We start from the raw sequence: 19,341 nt of genomic DNA, 5'->3' as shown, positions 1-19,341 counted from the left end.
GGAAGAGAGGAAGACTGTGAGCCTTGAGAAAAGAGAGAGAATGACCTGGGCTTCAGTACACAACAATCATGATGATCTGGATTGGGTGAAAAAATTTTAATTAAGTGAACTTCAAAGGATAAGGCTGCTGAGTGATGGGAGTAAAGAGAGACTTTCAAGATGGCAGCAAGTAGCAAGACATATTCCAACCTTCCCTCTAGGATCAGCGCATTGGGAATGTGAGTGAAGATATAGCCAGGGCTTTTGAGAATGGCCAGGGATGCAGTGTTGTTGGCAGGGAAAGAGAAGCAGATGAGGCTGGTCTCAAGACAGTAGGAAGAAGTGTGAGAGAAAGAGGTCCAGAATGAAAAGAGTTTGTTAACTAAGGAATCTAAAGGGTACAATGGAAGGTGCAAACAGAGTTAAAGTGGGACATGGGTGGGGGTAGGGTCCAGGAGGATGGGGATGAGTGAATAATAGAATAGCAGCTTTTCACTAGGTTCTCCAACTTCGAAGGCCATGTTCCATAACATACAACCCCTCTAGACCGTAGAGACCATCACCTCTCTGTCAAGAAACGGGTAACGTGCTTCATCACAGCACCTCTGGAAAAATTATTAGCCATTGCATTGATAAGAGTTTGCAAATTATATTCTACAGTGGACCACAACTTTACCATCACACAACTGTCTGAAAGGTACAAAGAATACCATGTTCACATGACGCATTTGTACCCGACACTTGGTAGAGCATTCTGAGCTCATATTGGTCTGATCAGCCTCAGTAAGTAACATAGTGGTGTTTCTTTGGTCCTCTTCAAAAACCAAAGACAACAACGAACCAACCAACCAACTAACTAAGCAATGAAGAATACCTGCTCTTTGTGTTTGTTTGTTGACTATGTAAAGTGTTTTAGTGGAGCAAAAAAAGCCTTAAAAGCTCTTCTCTAATAATTTGTTCTTAGCCCTCCCTAACAAGGTATCTCCCATGCATGTCTTAACCTAATAAAAGGTTCCTTCAAAGAGGTAACAACAGACATGACTTTATTTGGCAATCCTCTGGTTATTAATATCAAACAGGTTATAAAACATGGAGGCATATGCTCTCCAAGAGTTTTTGCCACTGTCATGGAGGTCTGGGGGAGAGTCCAACTAAGAGGAGGATTTCCTATAAATGCTGATGTCCTGAAGATGCTCCTATTGGTAGATGACATGAAGCTCCAGACCACTGCAGGGTCTCCTAAATGTGATCCATCATTGCTCAAAAGAGCTTACTATTAACTTACCCTAACTATCCACAAAGGAAAAACCAAGTGGATGAAGAATGTATATTGGATAGATAGTCCCAAGATCTATCAGTACAAATACTTTGGGTAGATGCAGCCTAGGCATAGTGATATATGGTTCTTGAATTGAATAGGAGGGAGAGGAGTGGATTATATTTGGGAAACTATGTGGTACTTTCAATGATTTCAAATTTCTCCCTGAAGCAAAAATCAATTTTCCTAATATCAGTTTTCTTCTAATTATATGTTTGCAGAATGCCAAAATCTTTGAGGAAAGAAAATTGAAAGGGCAATGGAAAGAGTCCTGGTGGGCAAAAATAGGTTTTGGTATATTACCAGTAATGAATTTTGTACAATAGAAGAAAAGAAGAGGTCTTTAAAGCAATGTATGATTAGAAAAGGAAGCAGGTCAGTCAACAAGAGTGAGGGGTTGCAGTAGGTAAGGTCAGCAAGGGGTGAGAGGCATGCGCAAAGCACACAATACATTGTTGTTTATGTAATGTCAAAAGAAGGTCCCCAGAAAGTTCCATGGGCCCTGGAGAGGATTCATTGAGGTTACAGATAAGACTTTTTTAGGATGAAAAGATGTGAATGGATTTCAAGCAGCCCATTGGAAGGAACGCCCACATCAGAGAGATCACAGATTGTTAAAAGTATTAAAGAAGCCCTCTCTTCATCTACTTATTGAATTAAATAAATTTAATTTTTAAAATTAATTATTAGATACCTATGGCATATGATTTTGTTAGAATAAAGGATAAATGGAGTAGGAGTAGTATGAGGTAATGTTATAAAAAGTCATGTGACAACAGACTATGGGAAGCAAAGGAGTTCAAACTTTACTTAGTTGGGGAGCCATTAAAGATTTTTTTCGAAAGAAATGAGTCTTTCATCATGTCTTCCATTCCTATAGACCTTCATCTCATCCTTTACTATGTTTTCTCCCTTGGTGAGCTCATTCACTTTGTTGTGGTTCAGTCACTTCAGTCGTGTCCAACTCTTCGTGACCCCATTTGGGGTTTTCTTGGCAAAGATCCTAGAAAAGTTTGTCATTTCCTTCTCTGGCTCATTTTACAGATGAGGAACTGAAGCAAACAGGGTTAAGTGACTTGCCCAAGGTCACACAGCTAATACGTGTCTGAGGCTAGATTTGAACTCAGAACAATGAGTCTTCCTGACTCCAGGCCAATGTTCTATCCCTGCACCACTTCTCTATATTTGGGCACAGTCTCTCCTGACATATGATCCCATGTCTCCAGCTCTGTTACACATCTTCATCCCTAAGTCCCAACATGTCCTAAACTCTTTGTCTTCCTCTCTAAACCTGTCCTTCCTTTAAACATCTGTTTTTTCTGTTCAGGGAACCACATCCTCTCAATCACTGGGGTTTAAAATCTTAGAGTTATTTTTTATTCTTTCTGCTCCGTCACATCATCAGTCCCACAGGTCATAGAGATCCACTGCCATTTATTGAATAGGAGTGGGAGTGGCATGGTGAGACTGGATTTTAAGATCACCTTGGCAGGTCTGTTGGAGGATGGACCAGATCGGGAAGAGACTTGAGAAGGCAGACCAAGCAGGAGGCATGAGAATGAGGAGCTGCACCAGGGCGATGGTGGTGGCAGAGGGAGGTAAAGGTTAGAGGCATGTTGTAGTTAAAACTGGGACTTGACAACTGATTGGATATAGGAGTGAGTGAGAGTGACGGGTAGAGGAAAAGACTTAAACTGTGAACCCACGTGATTGGGAGGGTGGTGGTGACTGTGATAGGATTGGAGAAGTTCCACCACGAAAATCTGCAGATACATCCTTGCTGCAATTCAACCAATATTATTAAGTGCCTACCTCAGGTCAAACATTGTACTACTTCCTAGAGATACAAAGACAAAAGTAAAGCTTAGAAATTCTACTGGAGAGAAACACTACCTGTGGAGGCCATCCACACCCTTATAGGACAACTCTGATTGTCCTTACTGTGTAATTTGTTCCTGTTGCTGGACCAAAATCTATGTCCCTATACTTTCTTTTATTTATTTATTTATTTTTAATTTATGGAATAAAACAAGCATTTCTATAACATAGTAATAATGTAAAAAAGATGGTCACACCCCTATAATTTCTATCCATGGGACCTGGCTCTTCTCCCTGGGACTATGATGACTATCTAATCAATCCCTCTCTCCCAGGACATCCCTTAAAATAACTAGCTAGCTATCATATTTCCCCTATGTCTTTTCTTCTCCAGTCTAAATATTTTTTCCAATCCCTTCACCTGATCCTTTTATGTTATGGTCTCTAGTCCATTCCCTATCAAAGTCACCCTTTTTTAATAACGATAGCTGACTTTTCAATGGTATTTTAAGGTTTATAAAAACCTTTTGTTACAACCACCTCGTGGGGTAGGGAACTCCACTGTGATTATTCCCACATTGGGGATCAGTGCCAGAGAGGAGCAGTTACTACTCAAGATCACATAACTAGTGAGAGCCAGGGCCAGGACTCGAACCCAGGCATCCTAATTCCAGATTCCACGTTTGTGATCATTCTCCACTTCTTCCTCTAGACCAGGGGTGGGGAATCTTGCAATGGTAATCAGGGCAGGACTTTTTGCTGTTCTTTTCTTTTGGGATGCTAAGGCTATCAAATGCCTTTAATGAGTCTGGCCTTGGTTTGAACGGGGCAGGTAAAGTGGGATCTTTCTTGTCTTGGAGTGCTTCTCAGCACTAAGGCAATCAGGATTTGTATATGATGTGGTGCTGATGGTTGAGGGACTTTCCTGCACCCTGGTTTCCCACACCCTGGATGGTAAGCCTTGAGCCCTTAGGCTCCTTAATAGGGTATATGTAAAGGAAGTTTATCGTTTGACTTTTGGGGGCATACTCATTGAAAGGGTGTGGGTGGTGAGACTCTGGGCAAGCCCCCCGGCTTTGATCACCCAGATGTTGGTGCTTCTCTGGTAACTATGTATTGCCATGGATAGACTGGTTTGTGTTATTTACTCTGTTTATACTGTATGCTTGTAATTTCAGTTTGTGTTTGCCCTGAAGTTCAGGGTCTGATCTTTTCCCCCTGAACTAAGTGAATGACATAAGTATGTTTAATTAAACTGAGATTGTTAACCCCTTAAAGTTACTCTTCTTAGAAAAGCAGATCAAAGCACCTTTGTTGCAGCCCTTTTTAGTGCTGGTGTTATTGGTCTTCACAACCACAGTGGCTGCTAGCCACATTGTTGTCACAAACCTGCAGCCTCTCTAGGTCCCCAAGGGCGGCCCTTTGACTGAATCCAGTCTTCACAGAACAAATCCCCTTCATAAAAGACTTGTTCTGTAAAACTTGGACTCAGTCAAAAGCCCACACCCAAGGACCTAGAAAGGCCACACGTGGCCTCGAGGCCGCAGGTTCCCCACCCTTGCCCTAGACCCTCTCTAGCCTGTCAATCTGAACCCAACAGGACACTACTCTGGGTGGATGCCTCTTCCTGGGAATCTAATGATGGGTTTTTCTCCAGGCTTAGCCTCAGACATGACCCTCTGCACCACGCTCCACCCCCATGAGATTCTCATTAAAGCTTTCTAATTGACTGTGAGGTTTCCATAGCTCCTCTAATGGCCCGAGGCCCAAAGCACTAAGATACTGGGCTTTGGGGACTTGGTGAGTCCCTCAGCTTAGTGTCCAAGAGATAAGCTGCTTGTGGCTTATCCAGAGGCCTTGGGCAGCCAAAGGTCAAGGGTAGTTTCTGTGCAACAGGGGAAACACTGTCCTATTCAGACCTTCATTAGATTCCCCAGGGTACAGGCTCTTAGTCCAGCCCTGGGACTGAACCACAGAGCCACAGTCAGACTGGAAACATATTTTTTTTTAAAAAATGAATTATTCTTCATTTAGTTTCTGTCCTTGGGGGAGAGAAGACTGGAAAAGACAAGGCCAGATGCCAGGCCCCATGTTTCTCTTTCTCTCTTTCTCTCTCTCTCTGTCTCTGTCTGGCTCTGTCTCTCCGTCTCTGTCTTTCTCTTTGTCTCTGCCTGTCTGACTCTCTACTTCTTTCAGGCCATGTATAGAACAGTGAACTGAGAGTCCAGAGAACTGAGTTTTACTCTCAGTTCTGCCACAGAGTATAAACCTTCAAATTCAGCAAATATTTACTAAGCCCCAATTATGTATAGGGCCCTATACTGGATGTTAGGGATACAAAGATAGAAACAACATAGGCTCTGCCCTCAAAGACTTTATAATATAGCGTGGAAAGACAAATACACAAGTAACTAGAACAAAAGGGAAGAGGTTAGCACAAAGAAGAGGTCTAGGCTAAGTGCTGTGAGAAATTTGAGGAGGAAGAGACCACTTTCAGCTGGGAAATCAGGGAAGGTTCCATGCAGTTCTAAATCCTATGATGCTCTAACCAAGGCTTCGTGGAGGAAGTAACACCTGAGCTTGACCTTAAAGACTTGAGATGAACACAGAGGGCAGAAAGGGGAGTCCATTCTAACATGGGAGATGGTGCGAACAAAGGCTTTGTTAAGGGGAGGCCAAGAACTGGAGTCAAAGAAGTTAGAGCTGAAAGAAACCTTAGTGATCATCTAGTCTAATTCTTTCATTATGTAGATGGGGAAACTGAGGCCCATGGTCACATAGGTGGTGTCCGCACCTTGGAATAGTATGAGACTAAGAGGACAAAAGGTGAAAGGAGCTACAAAGGGATGTGGTTGTATGTAACTGCTTGGGAGTATTTAGGTGTGGCAGAAAGGAACCTTAGGGCTGGTGTTGGTCTACTTGGAGGCTGAGAAACTGGTTTGGGAATAGTAATAGATACAGAAAGGAATATTATGGAAGAAAATCTAATGATCTTGAAGGGAAGCAATGTGGATTCTTGGACAAGGCACTAGACAGGAAGTCCTGTTCAAGTTCTGCCTTGGATACTTAATAGATGTGTAACTTCTGGTAAGTTACTTAATTTCTCTGTGCCTCAGTTTCATTATCTGTAAAATAAGGAAGTTGGACTTAATGCCTTCCAAGCTCCCTTCCACCTCTAAAATCTGATCCTAGTTGTATGTCAGAGGAAGACTGATGAGTGAGAAGAGTGTATCTGGAGAATGAATTGATGGTGAAAGTGTTTTAGTGATTATATGCAGGAACATCACAGAGTAAATGGGTATCTTAGAAGCCTCAGATGGGCCCTAGCACCTAGTTCAAAGGAGAAAGATGATAGAGGGATAGAACTGTCAGCTGGGTGCTCCTGTTTGCTCTCACCTCCAGCAGCTGAGAACAGAGGAGTGAGCTATAGTGAAAAACCCTAAGATAAGCTTCTGTCCAACACTATTTATCAAAATCATGGGCTTGGGCGTCTCCTGGCTTTTGTTTGAGGAGGAGAATACCTCCGGGGAGAGCTATGCTCGGTGGCTTTGGGGACAGGACATCATGAGCAGGGCTACTATGGGAGTGGTTCCTTTTCCTCTCTATCACCTTGAGTGGGGAGTGGGGGGAAGGTCATGGATGTTCTTGGGAGTTCCTAGCGCTAACAAGATTGCACTGTGCAAGTGATCTTTCAGTAATCCTACCACCGCCCTGTATTCTAAGGCAGGGCTGTCCAACCTTAAGTTTTTATTGAAACAATAGACAATATATTTTGACTTGCCATTTTAGTGAGAGCTCTGAGATAGCTGGGGCTTCTTTTACTTGTATTTATATTTATGCAAATTTCTATGCTTGCAGGCTGACCGCATAAATTGCACTGCAGGCCTCAGGCCTGTTCTAGAGGAAAGGAAAGGACTGGAAAGGTTGGAAGTATAGCATTGGACTCAGTAGTGTCTTTGATAGAAGAGAATAATCCATTGCTTAAAGACTGCCATCAGGAGTAAAAGATCTAAAGAAAAAAAAAAGAACTTCTCTCCCAGAGCTAACATTCTACTGGAAGATACAACAGTGTCCATATAGGAGATGATTTGAGGTAGGCAGAAGGGCTAACAAGTGGGAGGAGTGGGAAAAGTTTCTCCTAGGTGCCATCTGCCCTAAGCCTTGAAAGAAGTGAAGGATTCCAAGGGAGGGCAGTCCTGACAGGGAAGCTTACTCAACAGGACCAAAGCACTTGAGAAGCCTCCACTGGTACTCAGCTCAACGAGCATTTATGAACACACTGTGCCGAGCACTCTGAGAAGTTCAGGGCACACACAAAACAAAATGAAAGTCTTGATCCGCAAGGAGCCCAACGCTTCATCATTGACCCTCCTGGCTTCTCTTTCCCACCCTTCCCTCCCCCCAGAGCCTTGGGTTCTCACCCTGGCCTAGGTAACTTTGGGGAGTAAATGTCTTCCCTTCTATGGATAAGTTTTCTATTTGGTTAAATGAAGCAGCTGGCCTCTGAGGCCTCTTCTGGCTCAGGGATTTTATGAGTTAGGATCTGTGAAAAGGATAATTAGATCTAAAATCTCTTTCAAGTGATGGTCTCTCCTCAGTTCAAAGTCTCTGCCCCTTGCCAGTCATGATCCCATAGTGTCAAACAAATGGGCTATTTTCTCAGTTCCCGTAGAGATTCTGTTAACCCTCTTAGATGGGACTGAAGCTAGTTCTGGCATCAGGAGCAAATTCAATTAAGGAAGCTGGAGAAAGAGATCTTAAAGATATTTCAAATGCTATTATTATCCTCATTTCACAGGTGAGGAAACTGAGGCAGACAGCCCAGGATCGCACAGCTTGTGAGTGTCTGAGGCTGGATTTGAACTCAGGTCTTCCTGACTCCAGGCCCATTAAGCTGTCTACTGTACCACCTCTTTAGTTTACAATCCAATAAAAGCTCAAGGTGTTATTTTTCAGGGGACTATTATATAAATGAGTCTGCCTCATCCCATGGCTATGATTTTTGATTTAAATTTATCCCTATTAAATTTCATCCTTACATAGTTGGACTTTTACTTGTCTGATATCTCGAGATCATGATTCTGAGGTTAGATACCTCCCAACTTTGTGTCCACTCCAAATTTCCCAAACATGCCCCTATGATAGCATTATCTAAATGACTGATAAAAATTTTTGAACAGTACAGGGCCAGAGACAGATCCTTGGGGCGCTGCACTAGAGACTTCTCCCCAAGGTGATATGGAGGCATTGATGATTCTTCTTTGGGTTCAGCCACCCAACCAGTCCAAAATCCACATTGTTTCAACTTCTCTGTAAGGGTAGAATGAGACTTGGTCAAATGTTTTGCTGAAGATTTGAGGGGGGCAAGGCCAAGATGGTGGAGTCAAGCCAACATTTTTGCCGAGCTCTCCCAACACACCCTCTCTTCAATAACTTGAGAAAGCATGCCAAACCAAATTCTGAGCAGGAAATCAATAAATATTTATTTAACACTTACTGTGTTCCAAGCACTCTATTAAGCACTGGGGATACAAGAAAAGGCAAAAGACAGTTCTCTTGCCCTCAAGGAGTTTACAATCTGATGAGGGAGACGACATGCAATAAATATATACAAAGCAAGCTATATACAGGATAAACAGAAAATAAAGAGAGAGAAGGCATTGGAATTAAGAGGTGTTGGGGAAGACTTCCTTTAGAAAGCAGAATTTTAGTTGGGAAAGGAAGTCAGGGAGGTTAGTAGTCTGAGCAGAGGAGAGAGAGAGAGCATTCCAGACGGGTGACAGCCAGAAAGAATTCCCAGAGTTAAGCAATGGAGTCTCTTATTTGTAGAACATCCAGGAAGCCAGTGTCATGGGATTGAAAGATACATATTAGGGAGTAAGGTGCAAATATACTGGAAAGGTTGGGGGTGGGGTACATGGCTAGGTTATGAAGGGAAAGCCAAGAAAAAGTCACAGTGAGTCATTTTTCCAGCTCAGGGCAGCTTAGGAAGATAAAGGGTTCTATGGACAGTAGGTTGGGAGATAGCTAGGAGTATAGTATGGAAGAGCTCCACAGTTGTAGACTGTGGCAGTGGTGGCACCAGGCAGCTCAGTGTCCAGTGACAGAACTAAACTGAAGAAATGGGCTGAAAATGTGAGCAAACAACAAAAAAAGAACCTGACCATAAAAAGCTATTACGATGACAGGGAAGCTCAAGACACAAAATCTGGTCTCAAACCCACTGGTGAGTTAGGGAAATGTATACCCCACGCATGTGAAGATTTCTTCCAACAGAATGGACAGACAAGAACAAGTTGTTCCAATGGCCACGAAGCAGGCACTCGAAGACACCAAGGTCATCCACCCCATCCTGGGCCAAAACCAGTCCTCTTGACTTTTGTCTTGCCACTGGACTTTGATGACTCTGGAAGACAGAGATTGATGACTTTACGCAACTCTGCCTCACGTAAGTCCTTGTGATATCACCCTGTGATACCATTGGTCTTCTTCAAAAACGAAGAACAAACAATAATTCCTTTTTCAAATGCTCATACACCATGCCTTTGATACCGTATTCTTAACTTTTCCAAAGAATACTACCATCATAAATTCTACCGTTCTCTTCTTCTTCTGGAGAATCAGAGCATTTGCCCTCCTACTTCTGTGACACTTCTCCAGTTTTCCAAAATCGTTCAAACATCACAAAGAGCAGCTCTTCAGTCACATTTTTCAGTTGTTTAAGTGGTTTGGAGTGCATTTCATCTGTGGCCCCAGGACTTGAACTCATCAAAGTCAGCTAAGTGGTCTCTTGCCATCTCCCCATTTATCTTTGGTTTCATTTAGTTCTCTGTTCTTTCCTTCCTGGTTCAAAGATCATTCTTCTTGAAAGAAAATACAGAAGCAAAATAGGAGTTAAATAGTTCTGCCTTCTCACCATCATCTGTTATCATCCCATATACACTAAACAACAGTCCTGTGCCTAAGTAGCCAGATGGCACAGTGCATAGAGCAATGGGTCTGGAGTCAGGAAGACCTGAGTTTAAATTCAACCTCAGACACTTACTAGTTGTGTGACCCTGAGCAAGTCACTTAACCTCTCTTTGGCTCAGTTCCCTCACCTATAAAATGAGATAATAATAGGACCTACCTTCCAGCTCTGTTGTGGATGAAATGAAAACATATTTATAAAACACTTGGCAGTGCCTAGCATAGAGTAGGTACCTTTCATGCAAGCCTTTAAAAAATGTGAATTCACCAATGAATTTCTTTTATAGCTACATGGACAGTTTTCCTTTTTCCCCTTCATAGGAATCATTTCTGCTTGTGTCTTTACAAAGAGTTTAATTATCATCTCTCGGCAGGTCTATACAATCTGTCCCATCTCATCAATAATCTATTGACTGATTTCAAATTGGATGTCCCAGAATATTCTCAGACTCAGTATGTCCAAAACTGAACTCATTATCTTTGCCACTGCCCCCAACCCTCTCTTATTCCAAATTTTTCTGTTCCTGACAAAGGCACCACCATCCTTCAAGTCTCCCTGATTCACAATCTCAACATTATCCTTGACTCTTCAATCTCCCTCATCCCACTTACCCAATCAGTCACCAAATCTTGCTATTTTTCCCTTCACAACATCTCTTACATCTGACCTTTCTCCTGATTCACCCAGCCACCAACCTTGGTCCAAGAGCTCATCACCTCCTACCTAGGTTATTTCACAGCCTCCTATCAGTCTCCCTTCCTTCAATCTTCCCCCACTTCAGACCATCCTACACACTGTTGCCACTCCCCCATTTATTCAATTCCAGTGGCTCTCTCTAACACTTGTCTCTAGGATTAAATAGAAACTCATCTTTTTTAGCCCTTTACAACCAGACCCTCTTTGAAGAGTCATCAAATGACATAACTCCCCCCTTCACAATCTGTGATCCAGCCAAATTGGCCTTCTCTCTGTTCTTTACATATAACGCTCCATCTTCTTTCTCAATAGCTTTGCATTGGTGGTTTCCTATCTCTCAGAATGCACTTCCTTCTCACCCTTTCCTACAGAATCCCTCTTTTCCTTCCAGAAATGGATCAAGCACGACACTTCATTAAGTTTTTCCTAATTCCCCCAACTGCCAATACCCTCCCTCCCAAACAACCTTGTATTAAACTACCGTTAAACTGGTATTAAACTACTTTGTCTTTGTAATTATTCAAAACATAAATATATGTGTGTGGATGTTATGTATATACATACATTCATGTATATATTACATACATATATATATGTGCTATGTTTTGCCCATGTAGGTTATGTGTACACACAATGGGGTCTGTCTAGATGTGGTTCCCAGGGAGGCATAACTACACTTTTCTAGAGTTTCCTTCATTCACCCTTCTCCAAGACTGGTTCCTGCCAGGAGGGGAGCAAGAGGTTGGGACTGGGGCTGGCCACTCTGTTCTCCTCAGATAAAGGGTTTCAGGCTAGAATTATATCCTTCCACATCCTCCCCTTAAATATCGTGAGTCTAGAGAAAATAATTTTTTATGTTCAAGCTGAGCTCCTCTTCAAAGCAATTCCCCGAGTATATATCCAAGGCCAATGAAATGTCAGTTTCACAGCAAACACACATAGCAAACAGTAAATAAGCTCATTTATCCAAGATTATAGCAAATATAAATCAGATCGAGGGGACTATATCCCAGACAATATGCAGAGCGAAGGAACTCTTACATTTCAAGATAATTCAGCTCAACTGCGAGAGTCCCAGATCTTAGCCAAGGGGAAATTCCCCCAACGTCTGTAGAGACATAATCAAAGCGCTAACTTCTCTACATATCAGCTTGCCAGTCTTTCTTTCCCTTCAGCGTCCTGAAGAGAATCTGGACCTGAGTGTTTTCTCTCTGAAATCTGGAAATCAGAAGACTAGGATCTATTTTTCTCCTAGGTGATTACTAACTCTGCCCCTCACACAGATAGTGAGCACAAAATAATCCATCTCCACCAATGAGGAGAGTCTTGGACAAATGAGCTTTGATGCTTGGATTACAATGGTGTGTACGTTTAATTATCTTCCCCCACATAAGTAGGGATATTCCTACAGTGTATTTGCTGTTCTTCTTAGGATCTGCCTTGGTAGGTCTATGTAATCTGATTTCTCCTTCCCTGTCTCCTTTTAAACCAAAGCCATTGTGATCCAATGTAAAACACTAGGTAAATGTTTTACGTACTCCATCCCTGGTTAAGAGCCTAATCATTCCTATATTTGAGCAATGCCATGGCTCCAATTGAATGGTCGACCATCATCTTAAGCCAGTTACGGCAATAAGGCCAAAACAAAGACTGTGCCCCTGACAGCATCAGGTTTTTGCCCAAGTCATCAGAGGTCTTAGTAATTTTTTCAAGGTCCCTTCTGGTGGCATAATTTATCCCCATGTGAATAACCAGGATTGATGAGTGTTGGAAGGATCTGTCTTATTCCAGATATATTCCCGAGGAAGATGGCAGACCTCTCTATTATTACTGTCAGATTGACAAATAGCTAGCACAATGCCCCTCATCGAGGAGCCACCAATCACCATTTGTCACTTCTTCCTTTGACTGTAATTGGATAACCTCTCACCCAATGGCACAACCAAATCGTCAGTCCTTAGAACATAAGAAATTGCTTCCTCCTGAGATGTCCCAGCTCTCCCTTTCACAGAGAGAGTTTTCTTCACATCTATTTCTTCTTCTATGTCACATCTTTCCCATTTTCTAAGTGAGGTGAGAATTCCCCTCTGTCCCTTTCACATACTTTTTCTTCTTTCCTCTATGAAGTACATCATCTCTTCTTTCAGGGATACATTTTCCCTGACTGCCTCGAGTATTAATTAGCATGCATCTCTCCAAGCGGCTATTTGCGGGCCCCATGCCCATTTTCTTGTTCTCAGGGGACAAGGGATATCCCTGAAACTGACAGAGAAATTTCAGAGGGTGGTAACGAAATTGGGCAGGTATTTGTGCCCCTGTGTGTCTGTGTTCATTTGTAATCTCATTGAGAGTGACGACTGTTTCGTTATTTGTATTCGCACCCTCATCACTTATCACAATGCCTGGAACATATGTTGTAGACATATGTGGGGGGGGGGGGTTAGAATAGGTTTCTTGAAGTTGACATTTGAGCAAGCTTTGAAAGCAAAGCTTTGAAAGAAGCTGAATTTCTATGAGACAGAAGTGAAGAGGTTGTGGGTCCTGGGCACGGATGACAGCCTATGAAAAAGCACAATAACAGGAGGTAGAATGTCATAGATGGAAAATGTCATCCCTGGACTGTTCAGCTGGAATGAAGAATGAATGAAAGAGAATAATGGATAAAAAGCATGGAAAGGGTAGGCTTCAGCAAGACTGTGAAGGACTTGGTGCAAGTGGGACTCACTGGAGCTTCTTGAGCAGAGGAGTAACATGGTCAGACCCATACTGTAGGGATACTACTATATGGAATAAGGGTTGGAGAAAAGTGATCATAGAGGCTGGGAGACCAATTAGGAGGCTATTATAGTAACCCATGTGAGAACTGTGTGAGAAAGAGGTCAATGGACACCTGATTGGGGGCGAGGAGTCTTCCTTCTCTTTCATTCTACTTCCCTGCTGTCCCTTCCAAATTAGAATGGAATAGAAGAACTCCAAAAGAAGCTCCTTCCTGAGGGTCGTGTGTGTGTGTGTGTGTGTGTGTGTGTGTGTGTGTGTGTGTGTACATATTCCTATCCCTCTGTCCCTTCCAGATCCCTGGCAAAGGGGTCCCTGAATACTCAAAGCTCTGAGGACAGTGACCAGGGCTGCACATCCCACCCATGCTGTTGTTCAACCATTTCCAGTCGGGGGAGTTTTCTTGGTGAAGATACTGGAGTGGTTTGCCATTTTACAGATGAGGAAACTGAGGCAAACAAGATTAAGTGACTTGCCCAGGGTCATACAGCTGTTGCGTGTCTGAGGCTAGATTTGAGGTCAGGCCTTCCTGACTCAGGCCCAGCACTCTATCCGCTGTGACGCCTATCCGTACATAAGATCACACAATTTAGGGCTACAAGAGGCCTTAGAGATTAAACTACTCTAGCATCATCAGTTGAAAGATGGGGGAACTGAGACCCAGAAAAGCTAAATGTACAGATAATGCAGATAATAAGGGGCAGAGCCAGGGCACAAGCCCACATTCTCTGCCTCTAACTCCAAGGCACCATTTCATCATAACCACCCAGCTTAGGCTCGGGCTCCAATTCTTCAGTACCTTAGCTCCTGGACTACCTATCCCACCCTTGCAAAGCCCCTCTCCCCTCCTTCTGTCTGGCAGCGTGAGAAGGGGAGGGGGAAAAGATGGAGGGGCATATGATTTCCCAGGATAGGCCAGGATCTGTACCCATCTCCGTCCCAAGGGTCCACGGCCCTTAGACACTAACTGGATTAAAAATAAGCCTCAGAAGATGGAGTGTGGAAGTTGTAGAGAATCTCTGCTGCTGTTGTGTTGCCATAACAACTATACTCTCCAGATTCCGGGACTTGCAAAATGAGGTCCCAGGTTCTGTGTGATGGGGTGCTCAGGCCCCAGCCCCAACCTCAGGATCCTGGAAGCCTCCCCATTTGTCACAGGGCTGGGGCCTGACCCCCCCATCATGTGCAGGGGTGTAAAGGTGTCTTTCAGCCAAGCTCAAGGTTCTCAAGAGCACAAAGAAATCAGAAGGGGGAGGGGAGAGAGCCAGAGAAAGACTGAGAAATAGGAGGAGGAGGGGAGAGGGAGAGGAAGAGACACAAAGAGTCAGAGAGGAGGAGAGAAGGGGGAGGGAATGAGAGAGGGAGAAAGGGGGAGGAGAGAGACAAAGAGGGAGAAGCAGAAGGGAAAGGGCAGGGAGAGGGAGGCAGTGGGGAGAGACAGAGAGAGACAGAGAGGTGCGGGAGAGAGACAGAGAGGGATGGAGGCAGGGGGAGAGAGAGAAAGAGAATCAAGGAAAATGGGGGAGGAGGTGTTGCAACAATTCAGCTAGTGGCTGTCGTGGGGGTGAATGCACAACACGAGCCCCACAACAGGGGCGCTGCCAGCACAGGTTCTTTTGATCTGCTTTACTAAGGAAAGCCACATGAAGGGGTTAGCATCTTACTTTAATCCAACATATACATAGAAACTCACTTGCACACACAATCTGAACAGACCAAGGGACCATCAGCATCTGGGCTCGGGAGCCGGGGAGCGCTTCACCACAGCCCCTCCTCCATGGCTCAGAGCCCCGAGCCACAGCGCTGCTCTCTCTTTCTATACGGGCTTTAGCCGTCATCAGTGTCATCTGAGCGACCAGAACTCAGGCTGCTACTGCTGGCTCTGGTCTCAGCAACTCCCCTTAGGGCCCTGGGGGCTTCACGCCCACATGGGCTTGGCACCTAGCAACTAGGTGTTTGGGCCTGGGGCTTTGCACCTAGTAAGGCTCAATCAAAGATACTTCTTAATTAATATTACAGGGGGAGAGAGACATGGAGAGTGGGGAAGGGGGGAGAGAGACATGGAGAGTGGGGAAGGGGAGAAAGACAAGGAGAATGGGGGAGGGGAGAGAGAAAGAGGTACGGAGGAAGGGGAGGGGGAGGGGGGAGAGAAGGGAGGAAGAGAACATGCTTAGGCACAGGTCACGTGACCAACAAGATGGAGGACTAGACCAGCCATTTTCTCCAGTCCTCGGGAATTCTTAAAATTCCCCCAAATAAGAATTATATGCAAGGGGAAAAGAAATTGAAGTTATCTGCACAGGCCAGGCCCCAGAGAACGCTAACAAGGTGGCGACTTGATTACTTCAGAACAGAGAAATCTAATCCCCTCCCCCCCCACCCTCTCTTCCCCTCCCCCAACAGTACCTGCTTGGGCCTAGTCCCTGACTTGTGCTCCGAGATCTCTCCAGAAAGGCCGAGGGGCCTGCCCTGGGGGGGGTCAACGGCCCGAGAATTGGGAGGGGCTGTTAGTCTCCGTGCGTCTGTCTGTCTGTCTCTGTCTCCCCTCCCCTCCCCCCTTCTCTTTGTCCCTCCCTATTTCTCTCTCCCTCTCTCTCTGTCTCTCTCCTTCCCTCCTTCTCTCCCTCCCTGTCTCTGTCTCTCTGTCTCTCTGTGTTTCTGTTTTCTCTGGCCTTCTCTCTTCCCGCCGGTCCTGCTGATTTCTACTCTGGGTTTGAAGAGAGACTTGAGGGGCCGCGAACATGGCCGGAGAAGGGAGGGGGCCTCCGACGTTGCCCCGACCCTCGGGGTCCTCGCTCCCGATCATCCAGGCGTCTTTGACTCTCCCCATCCCCCACCCCGGAAGCCACCTCCGGTTGGCATTCCCCCCGTGCGGGCTCCATCTGCCTCAGGCCGCGGGCCTCCTGCCCCTCTTCTTCCTCATCCGGCAGCCCGATGTCTGTAAGAACACACCCCGCACGCCATGAGCGCTGACCGGAGGCGGCCCCGCGGCCCAGCGGGTGGAAGGACCGTGGGATCTGGAGGCAGGAGCGCGCCCAGTTTAAATTTGACCCCAGATACGTACCCGCTGTGTGATCCTGGACAAGTCATTCACCCTCTCTGCCTCAGTTTCCCTCTCCGTAGAATGGGGGTGATAACAGCCCCTCCCTCCCAGAGGATCAAAGAGATGACGTTTGTAAGCTGTGTGCACGGTGCCTTCCTTATAAATGTTACCTATTATTATTAATCGGTCACGACCTGTTCCCGACGGAGCCATGCTGGAACACTCTTTCCTTTTTTAGATGTTAACGGACCATCATTTAACCCTAGAATTTGCATGAAACTAATGTCAAACTGATGTCAAACTTATTATTTTTTTTTTTTGGTCAGACTTGATGGCTTGCAGACTTCACGCTCTGTCGTCTTATGACGAATCAGAACACTCCTTGCAGCCACTCTCGTGTTTCCCGTGGTCTTTTAAAGATGACGAAGAGGAACTCAGCTGTCACATCTGCCTGTTCTTTCCGTATCCTGAGATGTCATTTATTTGAGCTTGATCATGTTAACTCAGGAAGGACAACTCAATATTCTTTTTTTTTTTTTGGTTTTGGTTTTGGTTTGTTTTGGGTTTTATTTATTTATTTTTCATTTTCAACATTCACTTCCAAGGCATTTTGAGTTCTAAATCTTCTCCCCATCCCTCTCTCCTCCTCCCACCCCAAGACGGCCTGCAATTCACTACAGGCTCTACGTATCCATTCCTATTAAGCATATTTTCACATTAGTCGTGTTGTATAAAAGAATTAGAACCAATGGGAGAAACCGTGAGAAAGAAGAAACAGCAACTAAAGAGAGAGAGCAAATCGTCTGCTTCCATCCACATTCAGACTCCAGAATCTCTTCGCTGGATGTGGAGGCATTTTCCATCCTGAGTCCTTTGGCACCGGCTTAGATCCTTGCATTGCTGGATAGCTCAGTAGTCTCCAGTGCCCGCTTCCTTGGTTATTTTAACTCCCACATTTTTGTCTCTTCTTTCCAAAGTTCAATAATCGCTCTCCTTGTCAGGAAAAAGAATGAGTCAACAGCTCTGCTTTGTCTCTGCTGTCTATTCGTTATCCCCATCCATACTAAACAATGATCTTATTCCTTCTTTAATTCTTCCCTTTCCTCCAATCTAGCTTTTATTTTTTAAATTTATTATTTTTATTTTCCAGGTTAACAAGCATTTTTTTTATTAATCCGTCCCTATCACTACCTCCATGCTCCATTGGACAAATTAAAAACAAAAAAAAAATCTGCCAAGCCCAGTAAAACAAATGTCCACATTAACCATAATGTCTCCACATTATGAGTTCATTGCTTTTTTTTAGGAGGTGAGTGACATGTTTTATCTTCATTCTTTTCCCTTATTTATCATCGTGTTGTCCAGAGTTTTAGATTCTTTCAGATTAGTTTTTCTCTATGATGTTATCATTGTATATCAGGCCCGCACAATCTTCGGCCTGCCAGAGGATTTGGGGCAGCCTGCAAAGGTAGAGGCAGACATCTTCTACGTTATTCATGGCCGCTGGAAATCCTTTGGCGTGCCTGCAGGCCACAGGTTGTGTGGGCCTGGTATAAAGTGTTCTACTTCCGCTCACTTCGCTCTGCACAGGTTCACAGAGATGTTTCTGTTTCATCATTTCTTATGGCACAGTAATACTCCATTACATTCATATACCACCATTTGTGAAGTCATTCTCCAGCAGGACAGCCCCTCAGGTTCCAATTTTTAGCTACCACAAAAAGAGCAGCTATAAATACTTTTGTACAAATTCTGTATAGATCCTTTTCCTCTTTCTGTTTTGTTTTTTGAGGGTATAGGCCTAGTAGTGGTATAATTGAGTCAGAGAATATGCACAGTTTGATAACATTGTGGCCATGTCCCAATGGCTTTCCAGAATGATCAGGCCAATTCAGAGCATCCACTGATGGTGCACTACTGTCCTGTTTTCCCATAGCCCCCCAACCTTTGTCATTTTCCAACTTCGCCAATCTAATAGGTCTGAGGTTGAACCTCCAAGTTGCTTTAACTGCATTTCTCTAATTCTTAGCGATTTAAAGGATTCACTCATATGATTGGTTAATATAGCTTTTTAAAAATCCTTTTTACTGTCCTTAGTATTTCTCAGCACATTCCAAAATCTGGCATTCCTGACACTATTTTTTTTTTTTTAGGGAGGAGCACTTTATTTCATGCTCATATGTTCATGCATGGTTCATAGTCATTCCTCATGAGGATTCCAGTGGAGGGCATCGTTCCATAAGGGTGTCTGACTTCTAACCAGAACTTCAGTCATCTGCAGTAGGGCCTGTACAGAAGATGAACTCTCCGGAAGCCTTCTCAGCCTCTTCCAAAGGAGCCCACCCACCCTGGCCAAGGCCCAGGGAGAGCTGTCACAAAGGCTTAGTTGTACCTCTTGGGATCCAGGAAGTCATTGTCTTTGCAACTGTCCACATGTGTCCTGCTTTGTCCCTCCCACTCTTTGTGACTATTGTCCTGAAGTTGGAAGGCCATAGACCACTGTTTAGAGTCCGGCCATGGTCACCAGCCAGTGTCCCCAGTTTGGGTCAGCACCAATACTCAGGACAATCTTCTTAGTAAAGATCCAGTGTCATATTCCGCTCTGTCCTGGCACCTGGAGGGTACGAAGGGTGGCGATAAGATATGTGAGCAGGTGTTCAATTCTTTGCTGTTTGGAGGATGCATGCAGCATTGCCTTCTGTCCTCCTTGTCTTTATGGTCCCAGGAGCATGTTTGTGATCC

This window comes from Trichosurus vulpecula, chromosome 3 (genome assembly GCF_011100635.1).
Source record: "Trichosurus vulpecula isolate mTriVul1 chromosome 3, mTriVul1.pri, whole genome shotgun sequence".
NCBI lineage: Eukaryota > Metazoa > Chordata > Mammalia > Diprotodontia > Phalangeridae > Trichosurus > Trichosurus vulpecula.
The sequence above is the reverse complement of the archived record's forward strand: the minus strand, read 5'-3'. Positions refer to the sequence as shown.